Below are 18,215 nucleotides of genomic sequence, written 5' to 3'. Positions count from 1 at the left end.
ATAAAAACTCACCTTAAAAATTAAAATTATTGATTTAGAAGGTAAAGGTATTTAGAAGGAAGGAAAATGTTGAAATTCTATCAGGAATGAGAGTGTTATTTAAATGCATGTGTACCGATTTAATAGGCCCAAATATTTGCCCTTATGTAGGAGTGACCTCATTTCAAAAATATACCCTGTATTCCACTGGCATGATGATTCAGGTTGTTAAACAGACCCACTCTGAAAGAAGGGTCTGTGCTCCCACTCTCTCTCTCTGAAGTGTTAGGAGGTGACGTTAGCACACTTACATCTTTCGTTCCTGACCCAATTATTTCTTCTACCCTCACTGCTTCTCTCTTAAACCTCATTCTGTCTTTGCCATCATTCTCTCCTGCTGTCTTTTGTCTACAGTGTACTCTTTTTTTTTTTTTTTTTGCGGTATGCGGGCCTCTCACTGTTGTGGCCTTTTCCGTTGTGGAGCACAGGCTCTGGACACGCAGGCTCAGCAGCCATGGCTCACGGTCCTAGCCGCTCTGCGGCATGTGGGATCTTCAGGGACCGGGGCACGAACCCGTGTTCCCTGCACCGGCAGTCAGATTCTCAACCACTGCGCCACCAGGGAAGCCCTACAGTGTACTCTTAACCAGCAGTCTTTGGTGTCTCTTAAGGTCTTCCTTATAGGTTTTTAAATTAGAGACCTACCTGGGGAACAGATTTGGGATGCGTCCTACCAGAGCAATAGCCATAGTAGGTTGGGAGGTCTACAGGACAAGGTTTTTCAGAAGTACCATCCTGGTTTCCCCATGGCCAAAGGAGGAGAGAAGGGGAGGAGTTCCAAAATATGGACTTTCTGTACCAAAACCAGGACAGTTCCAGGAAAGCCAGGACAGTGCGTCACCCTATCAAAAGGCCACTTCAATGAGAACTATAATACTAAAGCCTTCGGGGTAAAAATGAACCAACCACCTAGGTTCTAGCACATGCCATAAGACACTTTGGAGTGGGAAGAAGTGAGAGAGAGTCTACAAGGCTTATAAATGACTAGGAGTAACCCTTTATTCTAGCTCTCTCATCCCCACCTACTCAGGGTATTGAGCCACCATAGAAATGCAGAAAAAGGCTGCAATCCTGTTTGTTTCCACTCAGTGCCCTAATATTTTATGCTACCTTGGATTGTCCTTTGTCTTTTTATGTATGTGTCCTGTTAGTCTAATTAGATTGTAAGCTCTTTGAGAGCAGGGACTGTTTCTCCTTTGTCTTTGTAGCCCCATGCCTAGCACAGTGCCTTGCACACAATAGGCGCTCAATAAATGTCTGTTGTTGATAATGACTTCTCAATGTTGGCCCACTGGATTGGTAATTGGTATATATTCTTCCATGTAAAAAGTACAAGAGACAGACTAGGTGATGAAATAGTTAAATTTTAAATGGTTTTTTATAGGGTCAGTCCTTAAACCTATAACATTTTTAATTAACAGAGCTGAGCTAGATTTGGTAGAATAATATTACTGATTTCATTAGGTTTGCTATGCTGGCTGTTCTGAACACACAAAGTGAAGTTAAGCAAGCTTTGTGTTCTCACTGTTAGTGAGCTGCTCTTAGCACAAATTGAATTTAATATTGACAAATGCTATACCACACGAAAAACTGGAAAGGCATTTTGGGTTCTGACTTCTGTGGTTCAACTATAAAAGGGAGGCTAAAATGAGATGAGTATAGCTTGCCTTAAACTTGACAGCTTACTTAAGCTGCTGAGAATCCAACTGGTGGTTACTGAGGGTCTATAAAAATTAAGCATATATTTATCTTAAAAACAAAATACCTCCCCCCAAAAAAACCTTTTGTTTCCATGAAGCTCATCTAAAATTGTTTCGTCTCTATCAGAAGGGGTAAGGAGAACTCTTGAGAAAGGGTATCCTCAGGTGGAGCACCCCAGGCTCCTGAGTCACCACCTGGCCAGCACCTGGTGTCCAATGACCACCTGGTTGCAGGAGAGGGTAAGATGGCCTAAAGTCAGGAAGGGTGAGTAGCTGCTGGTGGGGGCCTCTACAGAAACCATAACTATTACCTCTTGAACATGTGGACACTCTGGAGTTCTTTTCCCTTCATTATCTGCTCTTCCACATATTTATTTAATTGTGTGATCTTGATTTCATTTTTTAGAACATAGGAAAAGGGCTACATGAAACTGAGAAGAGTGCTTGTTTCTGAGTGGATAGGATTATAGATTTCCCCACATTTTCAGAGCTGTTATAATCGCAAAATGTAATTTAATGAAATATTAAGAAAGACATTATGCCAGGATTTCAAACTGAATCCCAACAGGAATGTTAGTAAAAAGCTAGTATCGATATATACCATGTCTAACTACACATAAAAGAATGTCATCACTCACTACATAAATCATCTTAAGGATTAGCATCTTTAGTTCTTTACCACATGACTAGTCTTTAATTTCAAAACCAAATATAGGGGAGGGATAAGCTAGGAGATTGGAATTAACATATACACACTACTGTATATAAAACAGATAACTAATAAGGACCTACTGTATAGCACAGGCAACTCTTCTTAATTTTCTGTAATTATCTATAAGGGAAAAGAATCTAAAGAAGCGTGGGTATATGAATATGTATAACAGATTCACTTTGCTGTATAGCAGAAACTAACACAACATTTTAAATCAACTATACTCCAATAAAAATTAAAAAGAAGTTTTTAATAGTTAAAATAGTAAAAAAGAAAAAACAAACAAATATAGGAAATCCATGACACTGAGTCAAAATGTTTACAATTATATTTTATCTACTGACTAATGAGTGCTTTGCACAATGTCATTTTCTTTATATTTGTTTATTTTTTTATTGGCATATAGTTGCTTTATTTGCAGGGCAGGAATAAAGACACAGATGCAGGGAATGGATATGTGGACACAGGGGTGTGGGTGGGATGAACTGGGAGATTGGGACTGACATATGTGCACTACCATGTGTAAAACAGATAGCTGGTGGGAACCTGCTGTATACCGCAGGGAGCTCAGCTCGGTGCTCTGTGGTGACCTAGATGGGTGGGACAGGGCAAGGGTTGGGAGGGAGGTCCCAGAGGGAGGGGATATATGTATATATATATATATATATATATATATATATATAGCTGATTCACTTCGTTGTACAGCAGAAACTAACACAACATTGTATTCCACAATAGTCCTATGATCCCACTGTGAAAATAAGTAAGCTGAGACTAGGACAGGTTGCATATCCAGCCCCCAGAGTGATGAAGATGAGAGCAGACACAGCTTGCCATGGATCAAGCACTCTTTTAAGTGCTTTATATTTATAAATGTATTTCATCCTCACCATGACCCCAATAAGCAAATAGGTTCTTTCATTGTTCCCCTTTTACAGATGTGAAAACTGAGACACAGAGAACTTCAGTAACTTTCCCAACTTTCAGTAACTTACTAGGTCATGCAGCTAGTAAGTGGGAAAGTCAGGTTAGACACCACAGGGTAGACAGACCCTCTGGAGTCTCTGCCTTCAGTCATCATGTACTTCCTGGCAGAAACTTAACCGTATAGGTAGCAATTTCTGTCAGAATATTTATCAGGTTCTATTACATCATATTCATAATATATTCAGTATTTGAGAAATACCAAATAATAAGTGGCAAATCTATAAATTATGAAGCAAACATAAGGAGAATATTACCACGACCCCTGAAGCTACCTGAGTGTTCCTTCTATCATCTTGGATTTTTGATGTCCCATTCTCTTGCTTTATAAATAGTTTTATTACATACAGATATATCAACAAATAAAATGGTTTTTGTTTTAAATATTAATAAACATTATAAAACTGTTACAACATTGTGTATAGTCTTCTGAACTTGCTTTTTTCCCCAAGCGTCATCCATTTTCTTTGTGTGTAACTCTAGTTTATTCTCAAGGTCGTATAATACCATTGTGTAAATATACCATAATTTATTTCTATCCATTCTCTAAGCAGACATTTGGGTTTTCAGTTTGTTGCTAATGCTTTTATGAACATTCTGGAAAGTTCTTTTAGTACATGCATGCAAGAATTTTTATACAGAGTATATATCTAGGAATAACATTCCTGGGCTATAGTTGTTCACATGTGCATGATATTGCCAGATTGTTTTCCAAAGTGCTTGGACACTTTATACTCCTAACAGTGGTTGTTCACATCCTTGCTAACACTTGACTTGGTATTTTCAGACTGTAAATGTTTGCCCATTTGGTACATGTAAATTATATCTCATTGTCCTCTTAACTTGTATTTTCTTGATTCCTTATAAGGTTTAGCATTTTTTCTTCTCCATTATTATTACCTCTCTATGAAATGGCTATTCATCTTCACACCCTTTTCTGCTGGGTTCCCTTCTTTTTTTCTTTTAAAAAATTCTTAATATATTCCACATACTGTATTTTTGTTGATTATATGTGTTGCAAATTATCTTCTTCCAATTTCTGCCTTGTCTTTTCTTTTTCTCTATGGTGTCTTTCATTGAACAAAAGTTTATAATTTTAATGTAGTCATGTTTTCTATCTTTTCTTGTCATTAGAGTGTCTTATACTTTACTTAAAAAATCTTCCACTGCTCCTGGTCAATAAGTATCTTCCTATATCTTATTCTTAAAAATTTCAAAGCTTTTGTCTTTCATGTGGCAGTCAGGGATTTATTTTTTGTAGAAAAAATACCTTTTGTTTTATATAAATACTAACCATCCCAGCACTATTTGCTGAAGAATTCATTCTTCTCTAGTGATCTACAGTCAAATTTCCATATATGTGGGGATTTATTTCTATTCTGTTTTCTGTTCCATTCTAACCAGTCTACCCCTGTACTAATACCACACAGTCTTAATTACTATAGCTTTATAATAAGTCTTGATATCTTGTTGGGCAATTTCCCCTTCACTTTACTCTTCTTCCTGAGGGATGTTTGCTTATTCTTTTTTTTAAGTCACTAGTTTTTACTGAGGCATTTTTATTCGATACAGTACACAGATTTTATGTATACAGACTGCTATATATCTGAAATGTTATATATCTGTACACCCATCTAACCACTACCCAGATCACAGGTTAGCACATTTCCAGCACCCCAGAAGGTTCACTCATTCTCTTTTCCAGTTAATCTCCTGGTCAAGGATAACCCCTTTCTGACTTCCATCAATGTAGATTTATTTTGGGTGTTTTAAAGTTTTATGTAAATAGAATTACATGGTATATATTGTACTTCTTGCGTGTCTGGATTCTTTCAGTGAAAGTTATGTTTGTAAGATTCATCCCCGTTGATGCACATGGGCAGTAGTTTTGTTTTTGTCGCTGCATAGTATCACTTTGCACTACAATTACAAATTCTAATGTTGGTGGTCTTTGGGGTTGTTTCCAGTTTGGGGCTACTACAAATTTAGCTATTATGGAAATTCTTGTATATGTATTTTGACGGACATGGTGCTCATTTCTACTAGGTACACGGCAAAGAATGGATTTGCTCAGTCACAGGATTCACCTGTGCTTGGCCTTAGTAGATACTTAACAGATTTCCAAGATAGTTGCACTAGTTTCCACTCCCACAAGCAGTAACTGAGAGCTCCAGTTGCTTCACATACTTACCAGCGCAAGGTATTGTCAGTCCTTAGGAATGTAACCCTTTTCTGGCTAGATGGTGGTAAATCATTATGGGTTTAGATTCATATATCCTTTTGTTGTTTAAATTTTAATAAATTTATTATTGGATATAACAGGAAGAGTGAAAGTGACAGTCTAGGCAAAAAGTCAAGGGTGATTGTTAACTGGATATATATATAACTATATATATATATTTTATTTTTTATTGACATATAGTTGATTTACAATATTGTTAGTTTCTGGTTTACAGCAGTGATTCACTTATATATGTGTGTGTGTGTTTGTGTGTATCTATATATATGTTCTTTTTCAGATTCTTTTCCATTATAGGTTATTATAAGATGTTGAATATAGTTTCCTGTGCATATATCCTTGATGAATAATGATTTTGAGCACCTTTGTATATGCTTACTGGCCATTTGCATATCCTCTTTTGTGACATGCCTGTTCAAAGTTTTTGCCCACTTTTAATTTTTTTAATTTTTGTTTATTTATTTATTACACGGAAGTATGATTGCCTTACAATATTATATTAGTTTCAGGTGTACAACATATTGATTCAATATTTTTACAAATTGCACTCCATATAAAGTAATTACAAAATATTAGCTGTATTCCCTGTACCATACAATACACCCTTGTAATTTGTTTATTTTATACCTAGTAGTTTGTACCTCTGAATCACCTTCACATATTTTACCCCTCCCCCACTACTCTCCCACTGGTAACTACTAGTTTGTTCTCTGTATCTGTAAATCTGTTTCTCTTTTGTTATATTAGTTCATTTGTTTTATTTTTTAGATTCCACATATAAGTGAAAACATACAGTATTTTTCTTTCTCCATCTGACTTATTTCACTAAGAATAATACCCTCTAGGTTCATCCATATTGTTGCAAATGGAAGAATTTCATTCCATTTTTATGGCTGAGTAATATTCCATTGTATATACATATACCACATCTTCTTTATCCATTCATCTGTTGATGGATAATTAGGTTGCTTCCGTATTGTGGTTATTATAAATAATGCTACTAAGAACATTGGGGTGTATATATCCTTTCAAATTAGTGCTTTAATTTTCTTCAGATATATACCCAAAAGTAAAATTGCTAGGTCATATGGTAGTTCTATTTTTAATTTTTTGAGGAAACTCTATACTGTTTTGCATAGTGGCTGTACCAATTTGCATTCCCATCAACAGTTTCTCTTTCCTCCATGTCGTCGCCAACAATTATTTCTTGTCTTTTTGATGATAATCATTCTCATAGGTGTGAGATCATGTCTCGTTGTGGTTTTGATTTGCATTTCCCTGATGATAAGTGATGTTGAGGATCTTTCATGTGCTTGTTGGCCATCTGTATGTCTTCTTTGGAAAAATGCCTATTCAGGGCCTCTGCCCATTATTTAATTAGGATGTTTGGTTTTTTGATATTGGGTTGTATAAATTCTTGATACATTTTGAATATTGACCCCTTATCAGACATATCATTTGCAGATATCTTCTCCCATTCAGTAGGTTGCTTTTACATTTTGTTAATAGTTTCCTTCACTGTGTAAAAGCTTTTAAGTTTGAGTAGGTCCCATTTGTTTATTTTTGCTTTTGTTTCCCCTGACTGAGGAGATAGATCCAGAAAAATATTGCTAAGCCTTATGTCAAGCAGCATACTGCATCCAAATTGGAAAGGAAGAAGTAAAACTGTCACTATTTGCAGATGACATGATACTATACATAGAAAACCCAAACACTCCACCAAAAACTATTAGAACTAATAAATGAATTCAGTAAAGTTGCAGGATACAAGATTAATATGCAGAAATTTGTTGCATTTCTGTACACTATCAGAAAGAGAAATCAAGAAAACAATACCATTTACAACCTTAGCAAAAAAAATAAAATACCTAGGAATAAATTTAACTGAGAAAGTGAAGACCTATACTCTGAATACTTTAAGACATTGATGAAGGAAATTAAGATGCTATAAATAAATGGAAAATTATCCTGTGCTCATGGACTGGAAGAATTAATATAGTTAAAATGTCATTACCCAAAGCAATCTACAGATTTAATGCAATCCCTATCAAAATACTCATGACATTTTTCACATGACTAGAACAAATAATCCTAAAATTTGTCTGGAACCACAAAAGACCCCAAATAGCCAAAGCAATCTTGAGAAAAAAAGAACAAAGCAGGAGTTACCATTCTCCCTGACTTCAGATTATACTACAAAGTTACAATAATCACAACATTATGATACTGGCACAGAAAAACAGAGAGCCCAGAAATAAATTCACACACATATGGTCAATTAATCTATGACAAAGGAGGCAAGAATATACAATGGGGAAAAGACAGTCTCTTCAATAATTGGTGCTGGGAAAACTGAACAGCTACATGTAAAAGATTGAAATTAGAACATTTTCTCACAACATATACAAAAATAAACTCAAAATGCATTAAAGACCTAAATGTAAGATCAGAAACCATAAAATTACTAGAAGAAAACATAAGCAGTATGCTTTTTGTCCATTCTTTTAGTTGGGTTGTCATGGTTTTTTCTTGTTTATGGGAATTCTTTAGTCTAGATTCAAGTCCTTTGTTATATATATTGCAGCGTGTGGCTTGCCTTTTCGTGTCTTAATGGTATATTTTGATGACTAAATGTTTTTAATTTTAATAATTTTAATTCCAATTTATAAGTATTTCATATAGTATCATTTGTGTCCAAGGTCATGAAGGTAACTGCTTATGTTTTCTTCTAGCTTTGTTTTTTCTCTCCTTTCCATACTGTATATATGATCCATCTCAAATTGACTTGAGGATATAATATGAGGTAGGGCTCAAGGTGTTTTGTTTTGTTTTGTTTTCTCCTTAAGAAAATACAATTGACACAGCACCATTTATTGTAAATACCACCCTTTCTTCACTGGTGCTTTGGTGGTAAATCAGGTTATCATATATATATGCTGGATTGTTTCTTGACTCTGAATTCTGTACCACTTTGTAGTCTTGCACCATTGTCACGTTATCTTAATTATTATAACTTCACAAGTCTTGATATCTAGAAGTGGAATGTATCTAGCTTACTCATCTTCTTCAATATTCTTTAGCTATTCTTGGCGCTTTGTATTTCCACATACAATTTTAGAATCAGAGTATCATTTTCCATATTTAATAAAACCTGCTGGGATTCCTATTGAGATGGCACTGATTCTATGGACAGTTTGGAGAGGAATGACATTTTAATAAAATCAAGTCTTCAGTTCTTGAGCACAAAGTTTTCTCTATAGAGGTCATCCACATCTTTTCTAATATCTATTCCTAGATATTTGATGGGTTTGTTTGGTGCTGTTACAAATGATTTTGCTTTCAATTTAATTTTCTACTTATTTGTTATTACTATATAGAATACAACTGATTTTTGTATATTGATCTTATATCCAGCATTAGAGCTAAATGAACTCAGTGATTTTGAAAGTTTGTAGATTCTTTGGATTTTCTTCATGTACAATCATAATCCTGTGACTACTGACAGTTTTATTTTTCTTTTCCATCTTATATTTTTAATTTTCTTATTATACTGAGTAAGACTTCTGGCCTAGTGTTGGTTAGAAGTAGTAAGAGTGGTCATTTTTATTTTCTTCCCACCTTCAGGGAAAATTGTTTAATATTATTTAATATAAACCAAAAATAATGATGCTCACTGTAGGCTTTTGGTAGATATATATACTTTATCAGATGAAGGGGGTTCCCTTTTTTTTTAACATCTTCATTGGAGTATAATTGCTTTACAAAGGTGTGTTAGTTTCTGCTCTATAACAAAGTGAATCAGCTATACATAAACATATATCCCCATATCCCCTCCCTCTTGCGTCTCCCTCCCTCCTCCCTATCCCACCCCTCTAGCTGGACACAAAGCACCAAGCTGATCTTGGGGGTTCCCTTCTATTCCTAGTTTGCTAAGACTTTTTATTTTAGTGTCTTGGATTGAAATAAATGTTTATTCTGCATTTACTAAGATGATCATATAGATTTTCTTCCTTATTCTGTAATTGTGCTAAAGTACATTGATTTTCAAAGGTTCAAACCAACTTGAATTACTGGAATACACTTTGTGATGTCATATCCTTATTGTATTTGAGTGCTAATATTTTGTTGAGAATTTTTACATCAGTGTTCATGAGATAGCTTGACCTGTAATTTTTCTTGTATTAGCTTTGTCAGGTTTTGCTATAAAGGTTACACTGGTGTCATTAATGAATTCAGAAGTGTTTATTCTTTTTCTATTTTCTAGAAAAGTTTGTGTGATATTGGCATTATTTCTTCCATAAGTGTCTGGAAGAATTGAAGCCACTTGGAACTGTGATTTTCTGTGTGACGATATTCAGATTTTTCTCTTTCCTATTGTGTCAATTTTGGTAAATTGTGTTTTTTAGTATCTTTGTCCATTTTATCTAAATTGAATAAAGTTTCTCATAAGATGATTATTCTCTTTTTAATTTCTTTAGGATATCTGGTATATCCTTTTTCTCACTCTAATTTGCCAGGGCTTTTTGTCTTTATTGTACATTTACTTAATATATCCTTGAATATTTTATCTTTATTATCTTCCTTCTCCTTTCTTCAGTTGAATTGGCTATGCTTGTTCTATTTTCTTGAAGTAGGTTAGATTGTTGTTTTTCAACCATTCTTCTTGTTTTGCCTAACATATAAATTTAGAGCTATAAAATTTTCTCTAAATTTTGCTTTAGGAGCATCTCACAAGTTTTAGTATGTTGAATTTTCATTATCATCCACTTCAAAATATTTTCTAAGTTCTACTGTGATTTTTTAAAAATGCATGAGTCATTCATATATGTGCTGTGTAATTTCCAAATACTTAGGAATTTTCTAGAAATGTTCTTATTTTTATTTTCTAATTCAGTTCCACTGTGGTCAAAGATCATACACTGCATGATTTCAATTCTTATTTGAAATTTATTGAGAATTGTTTTATGGCCCAGAATATTGTCTATTTTGATCAAAGTTCCATGATCAAAAAAATGTGTATTCTGCTATGGTTGTGTACAGTATTCTTTAAGTCAATTAAGTCAAGTTCATTTCTAGTGTGGTCTAAATCGTTTTTATACTTACTTTTTTCATCTGCTGTTCTATCAGTTACTAAGAGAGATGTATTAAAATCTGTAACTATTGCAAATTTGTCTACTTCTTCTTTTAGACCATAAATTTTTGCCTATACATTTTGAAAATGTACATATTAGCTACATATGTATTTAGGACCTTATATCTCCCTGTTGAAGTGATCCTTTTGTCATTATGGAATATCCCTCACTATCATTAGTAATAATACCTCACTCTTTAAAGTCCATTTTGCCCATTAGTAGTATAGCTATATTTGCTTTTATTTTATTAATGTTTGTATGTTTATATTCTTTTCTATCCTTTTTACATTCTTTTAATTTCAATTTTTTATGTCTTTTTATTTACATAATTTCTCTTAAAAACAGCTATAGTTGATTGTTTAGTCTGTGTAGTCAAAAAATGATAGAGAAGTATTTTAAAGTCTTCCAATATAATACTGAATTTCCTCCTATAAGTCTACAAATATTTTGCTTTCACTGTTTTGAGGTATATACAACTTTATGATTGTTTAATCTTCCTGGTGAAATTAATGTTTATCATTTGGTATTAACCACTTTTATTCCCAGTACAGTATTGCTTTTTCCTTAAAGTCCATACTTTTCTGACATTAAAATAGCTACCTCAGTGTTCTTTTGGTTATTATTTTCTAGGAATATCTTTTTTCATTCTGTTATTTTCAGTATTTCATGTCTTTATATTTTAGGCATTTCTCATAAACAATAAAACTTTTTCTTTCTCTAATCTGACAATCTCTGTCTTTTATGAGAGAGAGTTCATTGAGTTATTTGAGTTCATTTCCAATTTGAGGGGATGAATAATATATTTAGATGTGTTACAATAATCTTACTTTGCAATTTCCATTCATTCTTCTTTTTCTTAGTTTTTCGTTCGTATACTGTCCTTTTGTCTCAACTGAGTATGATTGTTATTATTTGACTTTTCTTTTTCTATCAGTTTGGAAGTTATATATTCTTTCTGTTAATGGTCACTGTTGAAATTTTATCATATATATATATACATATATATAACAACTTAAAAAATTCTATGATAAATCAATATCTGTAGATTTCCTCTCCTTGCCTGAATAATCAAGGACCTTAGAATTCTGATTCTCAATGATAAAATTCCTACATACAGTATATTTCCATCTGTACCATTATCAATGCAACACATTAGAAGTTATTTATTATTTATATTTATTATTATTTTCTCCTTTTCGCAGGCTGCAGTTTGGTAGTTCCCATTGTTTTCAGTGTTTGCCCCCAGTGGGTAAGGTTGGTTCAGTGGGTTGTGTAGGCTTCGTGGTAGAGGGTACTGGTGCCTGTGTTCTAGTGGATGAGGCTGGATCTTATCTTTCTGGTGGTCAGGACCACATCCAGTGGTGTGTTTTGGGGTGTCTGTGACCTTATTATAATTTAGGCAGCCACTCTGCTAATGGATGGGGTTGTGTTCCTGTCTTGTTAGTTGTTTGGCATGAGGTGTCCAGCACTGGAGCTTGCTGGTCATTGAGTGGAGTTGGGTGTTAGCATTGAGACAGAGATCTCTGGGAGAGCTCTCACCAATTGATATTACGTGGGGCCAGGAGGCCTCTTGTGGTCCAATGTCCTGAATTCGGCTCTCCCACCTCAGAGGCTCAGGCCTGACACCCGGCCCGAGCACCAAGACCCTGTCAGCCACATGGCTCAGGAGAAAAGGGAGAAAATAAGTTATTAAAATAAAATATTTTTTAAAATATTATTAAAATAAAAAAACTAAAAAAAAAAAAAGAGAGAGCCACAAAACCAATAAACAAGCCCACCAATGATAACAAGTTGTAAAAACTAAACTAAGTAAACAGGTAAATCAGAAACTAGTCAGTCACATACAGCAAACACCAAGTCTACAGTTTCTCCCAAAGTCCACCACTTCAATTTTGGGATGATTTGTTGTCTATTCAGGTATTCCACAGATGTAGGGTACATCAAGTTGATTGTGGAGATTTAATCTGCTGCTCCTGAGCCTGCTGGGAGAAATTTCCCTTTCTCTTCTTTGTTCGCACAGCTCCCGGGGTTCAGCTTCAGATTTGGCCCCGCCTCTGCGTGTAGGTTGTCCTTTGGCATCTGTTCTTTGCCCAGACATAAGGGGGTTAAAGGAGCAGCTGATTAGGAGTGTCTGCCTCACTCAGGATGGGGGTGTAGTACAGTATGCAGGGTGAGCCTGCGGTGACAGAGGCCAGTGTGACGTTGCAACAGCCTGAGGCATGCCATGTGTTCTTGGGAAGTTGTCCCTGGATCACGGGACCCTGGAAGTGGCAGGCTGCACGGGCTCCTGGGAGGGGAGGTGTAAATAGTGACCTATGCTTGCATACAGGCTTCTTGGTGGCTGCTGCAGCAGCCTTAGCATTTCATGCCCGTCTCTGGGGTCCACGCTGATAGCCATGGCTCACGCCTGCCTCTGAAGCTCATTTAGGCAGTGCTCTGAATCCCCTCTCCTTGTGCACCCCGAAACAATGGTCTCTTGCCTTTTAGGCAGGTCCAGACTTTTTCCTGGACTCCCTCCCGGCTAGCTGTGATGCACTGGCCCCTTCAGGCTGTGTTCACGCAGCCACCTCCAGTCCTCTCCCTGGGATCTGACCTCCGAATCCCGAGCCTCAGCGCCCAGCCCCCGCCCGTCCCGGCGGGTGAGCAGACGAGCCTCTCGGGCTGGTCAGTGTTGGTCGGCACCGATCTTCTGTGCAGGAATCTCTCCGCTTTGCCCTCCACACCCCTGTTGCTGCACTCTCCTCCATGGCTCTGAAGCTTCCCCCTCTGCCACCTGCAGTCTCCGCAGGTGAAGGGGCCTCCTACTGTGCGGAAACTTCCTCCTTCACAGCTCCCTCCCAGAGGTGCAGGTCCAATCTCTATTCTTTTGTCTCTGTTTTTTCTTTCTTCTTTTGCCCTACCCAGGTACATGGGAAGTTTCTTGCCTTTTGAGAAGTCTGAGGTCTTCTGCCAGTGTTCAGTAGGTGTTCTGTAGGAGTTGTTCCACATGTAGATGTATTTTTGATGTATTTGTGGGCATGAAGGTGATCTCCACGTCTTACTCTTCTGCCATCTTGAAGGTCCTATCTCTATTACTCTTAAATGACATACTTTAGAAGTTCCATTGGTGAAGATTTATTTGTAAGGAGATAATATTAGATTTACATGCTTGAAAATGTCTTTATCTCATCCTTACTTTTCTGGATACACAATTCTAAGTTAAAAGTGATTTTCTCTCACTTCTTTACAGATACTGTTCAATTGTCTCCTGATTTATACTGCTGTTGAAAAGTCTTCTGTTTTTCACTTTATCCTGTTGTATGGTCTCTGGCTTCTTATTCAGTCTTGTTTATGTTTTTGTGGTCATGAAGTTTTACTATAATATGTCTAGATACGGATTTTCTTTATTTTGCTAGGTATACAAGTTACTTCCTACATGTATAGCTTGACATCTTTTATCAATTCTGGAAAATGATTAGCCATTTTCTCTTCACCTATTGCCTCTCCTGCATTCCCTCTATTCTCCTTTTTTTGGACTTGGGTTAGATACATAACAGATCTTCTATTTTATTCTCTGTGCTCCTAATGATTCTTTCACGTTTTTCATCTCCTTGTCTTTATGTGCCACATTCTAATTAATTTCTTTATTTCCAGTACCTGATTTGTTAATATTCTCTTATCTTGCCTAATCTGTTATTTAATCCAGTCTAACCCAGACCATCTGACCAATTCAGAGCAAATACTTGGGCCCAAACCCATATTTCTGTTCATATGCTTTTGGGGGAACATTCCTATATAGACCCCTTATCAAGCATGTATCTGTATAATCTACAAAATCACAAAATACGCAAGGAAATATGCCAGCATTAAGGAGATTCAACAGAAATAACAAAGAAGACCTTGAATATTTGAATTTATCAGAATCAAAATATAAAATAATTATATATGGGATTTTAAAATGGGCAAGTTGTCATAGGACGAACTACAATTTCCAATAGCATCTTCCTATAATCCTGTATGCAAACCATTTCAACCTCAGGGGAAGAAACAATTAACCTAAATAAAGAACTTAACATTTATCTATGTTAAATTTAATCTTACTGGTGTCAGCCTGTCAAGACAATTTTAATTTTGTCATCTTGTACACATTTAATCTCTTATTGCCTGTGCTAAGTGTAAAATTGATAAGCATATTATTCAGGAGATGGTTTTCTGGCAAGGCTTCCCTGCAGGATAAGAGAAAGCTGCTAATATGGATAGAACTGACCTGCCTGGTGTTTGTAACTTCAATCCAGCACATATTTCACCACCTTTTTACAAGCAGAAGCCTTTAACAAACATGTTGCTAAAATGGAAACAGTGTCTGTATCATCCCTCCTGGCTAAACCTAAAAACAAATCAAGTTGGCATCTGGTGACCACTGTATTCCCTCTCTTAAGTTCTTGCTTCAAAGAATTTTCAAAGTTCTTTTCTGTGACTCTGGCTGATTTACAGCGTAACCCTTCCCTGCAGTGTTCTGCTCTGGTTTTCAGCTTCCTCTTTTCCTTGTGTCACAAACACATCCTTCCACCTCTTGGACCCACATGTCTGCCTCCTTCCTTCCCTGGATTTCAAGAGAGATATGAGGATCTGGCTTGGCATCTTTAATAAGGGATCGAATGAAACAAGATGTTGGAAAGGGTTACCTTGATTTTCATTATGCTTTACCTTTTCACTATCACTTCTTATCCTTCTTTGATGTAGTAACATGGCGTGCTTTTGACAGATGCCAAATTGTCTATCCAGCTAAGCCCTCCACGAGACTAGAGCTTTCTGTTCTACATCAAATAGGAGGTCTACAAGGGGAAGCAACTCCAGCTGGGCTCACCCACAGGGTGAGAGAAGTTCGTAGACAGTTCACTGGCAAGGGATATGCTCTCACAGTGTGCCAGATTGGGACCTCAGTCCTCAGAAGTCTTCAGATTCCTAGTTAATATTTTCAGCACAGACAGCACTGTCAATAGCAACAGGTACCACTGAGGAGGCAGGACTAAAGGTAAAATCTAAAGGTAAGTAGATAGAAGTGAGCATGGACAAAAAGGAAGAACTCTACAAGAAGCCTGGATATAAAACTAGAAACATAGATTGCAGTGAAATTACTGCCAACCTTGAGTTCCAAGCTGAAAGTGTGACTTGGTGATGTTAGCAGTGTATCACTGAAGTTTAAGCATGGAAGTTATGTGAGTAAAGCAATGCTTTATGGGGTTCAAGGAATGTTAAAAATGTTTTCTTCTGCTGAGAATTATTTTTTAAAGAAAAACATCAAAATAACTTTAAGTATCAGTGTTTCAATTTCTACAAGATTACTCCTTGTTTTCAATATAATCGTAAGTGGCTATAATGTAGAGAGAAATGAATCTTTTTTGCCTTATTTTAGTAAAAATAAACCTGTATTCTTAACACCAGATAGTCTTTCATTTTAGATTAACCATCACCATATTATGCCAAATGTGTGTGTTGGTGTGTGTGTGTGTGTGCAATTTATTCTGTCTATCTATAACTGGTTTCTTCTTCAAGCAAGTGTCAAAACTGTTGGGCTGACACAAAAATGAGTGAAATAATGCCATTTTCAGCAACATAGATGGATCTAGAGATTATCATATTAAGTAAGAGAGAGAAAGACTGATATCACTTATAATGTGGAACCAAAAAGAAAGATACAAATGAACTTATTGACAAAACAGAAATAGACCCACAGACATAGAAAACAAACTTATGGGTACCAAAGAAGAAAGGAGGTGGGTGGGATAAATTAGGAGTTTGGGATTAACATATACACACTGCTATATATAAAATAGATAAGGAACAAGGACCTATGGTATAGCACAGGGAACTATACTCAAAATCTTGTAATATCCTATAATGGAAAAGAATCTGAAAAAGAATAGAATCACTTTGCTGTACACATGAAACTAATACAACATTGTAAATCAACTATACTTCAATTAAAACAACAACAACAGCACCACTGTTGGACTGATTCTGGCAAGTGAAATAAAGAAGTGACTTAGCTGAGGGCAGAAAGGGGAGCTCCAGTTCTCCAACCTGATTCAACTCCAAAAGAACAGTCATTGCAAGCAGACAGTGGGCAGTGGCTGTATGCCCTCATGGAGCAAAAGGCCTACAAGCCAGGACGGTTCAAAAGCCCATCCTCTACTCCCTTCCCAGCCGTGTGCCTCTCTAACACTTTGCTAAAACCTCCGCTTTCTGTAAAACTGGGGCTCTTCTTACTGTATCTATTATACAGTGTTGTACTAAGAATTAAATAAGAATATATGACAGGCTACTGTCCATGATAACTCAGTCCCAGCATGGCAGGGAGGTGCTCTGAAAGTGCTCTAAGAGAAATGGGTACATATTTCTGTGTACACCCATGAAGTCCAAGTTGTTATGGCCTCCTCCACATAAGAACACCTCCCCGCCCGACTGAGTGCTTACCACTCAGTGCTTTTCCTCTCTTCTGCCCATCTTCTGCCACTAGTCTTTTAAGACTCATATCACATGTTGCCTCTGATGGAGCATTTCTTGATCTCACCATGTGCAGCTGACCTCTTCTCCCACCGTATTCTGCATAGATGTCTCTCCCAGTATTTGTTAAATGTCTCACTTCCCACACTAGACTGGAGCCTCCTCAGGTTCAGGACCAGCTGGAACTCATCTCCGTATCTCCAGCATCTATCACGGTGCTTGGGTCCAAGCAGAGGTGCTTGGGAAAGGGAGGGAGAGAGGGTAAGAGAAATGATTTCAGTCAACATGAAGAGGCTTCTGTCCTGCTCATAATCCATGGGTGGTAAAACACGCACATACATAATGCAGACACAAGACAGTTGGACCCAAGATTCTCTGGGGTAGGGAGGAGAGGAACTCTGTTCAGAAGGTCCCAGGGAGATCTCTAGAGCCTGTCTGGTGAGTTAGAAATATCTTTGTTCTGTCTTGTGTTTATTGCAAAGTAGTTTAACCATTTGATGGGACAGACGTGTATTGAGTTATATAAGCACTGGCTTATTTTTTCCACAAACGGGTAGTTTCTTCCCATTTGAAAAGTAAAGTTTTCAGGAATTATTTGAAGCCAATTAAATATTAAAGGATATCTCCTTCCTTTGCATAAGTCAACAGAACTGAAAGTTCTTTTCAGGTTAGGAGATAAAGGAGCACAGAGCTTTTGCATCAGTTCCTCTGTCTCCATGCTCACTGCTCCGTGTTCGTGCTCATTTAACTCTTGCCTGGACCGCCCTCACCTTCCAGGGTTGCCTTTCTCCCATTCATTCTGCCAGTGCAAGATAAGTGTCATAAAGTACTCATCTCGCTCAGAACCTTCTTGTGAATTCTGACTAGCTGCCAGATTTAATCCTCATTCCGTAGCCTGGATTCAGAACCCAGTCTGCCTATTG

The sequence above is a fragment of the Kogia breviceps genome, chromosome 1 (genome assembly GCF_026419965.1).
Source record: "Kogia breviceps isolate mKogBre1 chromosome 1, mKogBre1 haplotype 1, whole genome shotgun sequence".
In the NCBI taxonomy this organism is placed as follows: domain Eukaryota; kingdom Metazoa; phylum Chordata; class Mammalia; order Artiodactyla; family Physeteridae; genus Kogia; species Kogia breviceps.
Note: the sequence above shows the minus strand (reverse complement) of the source record.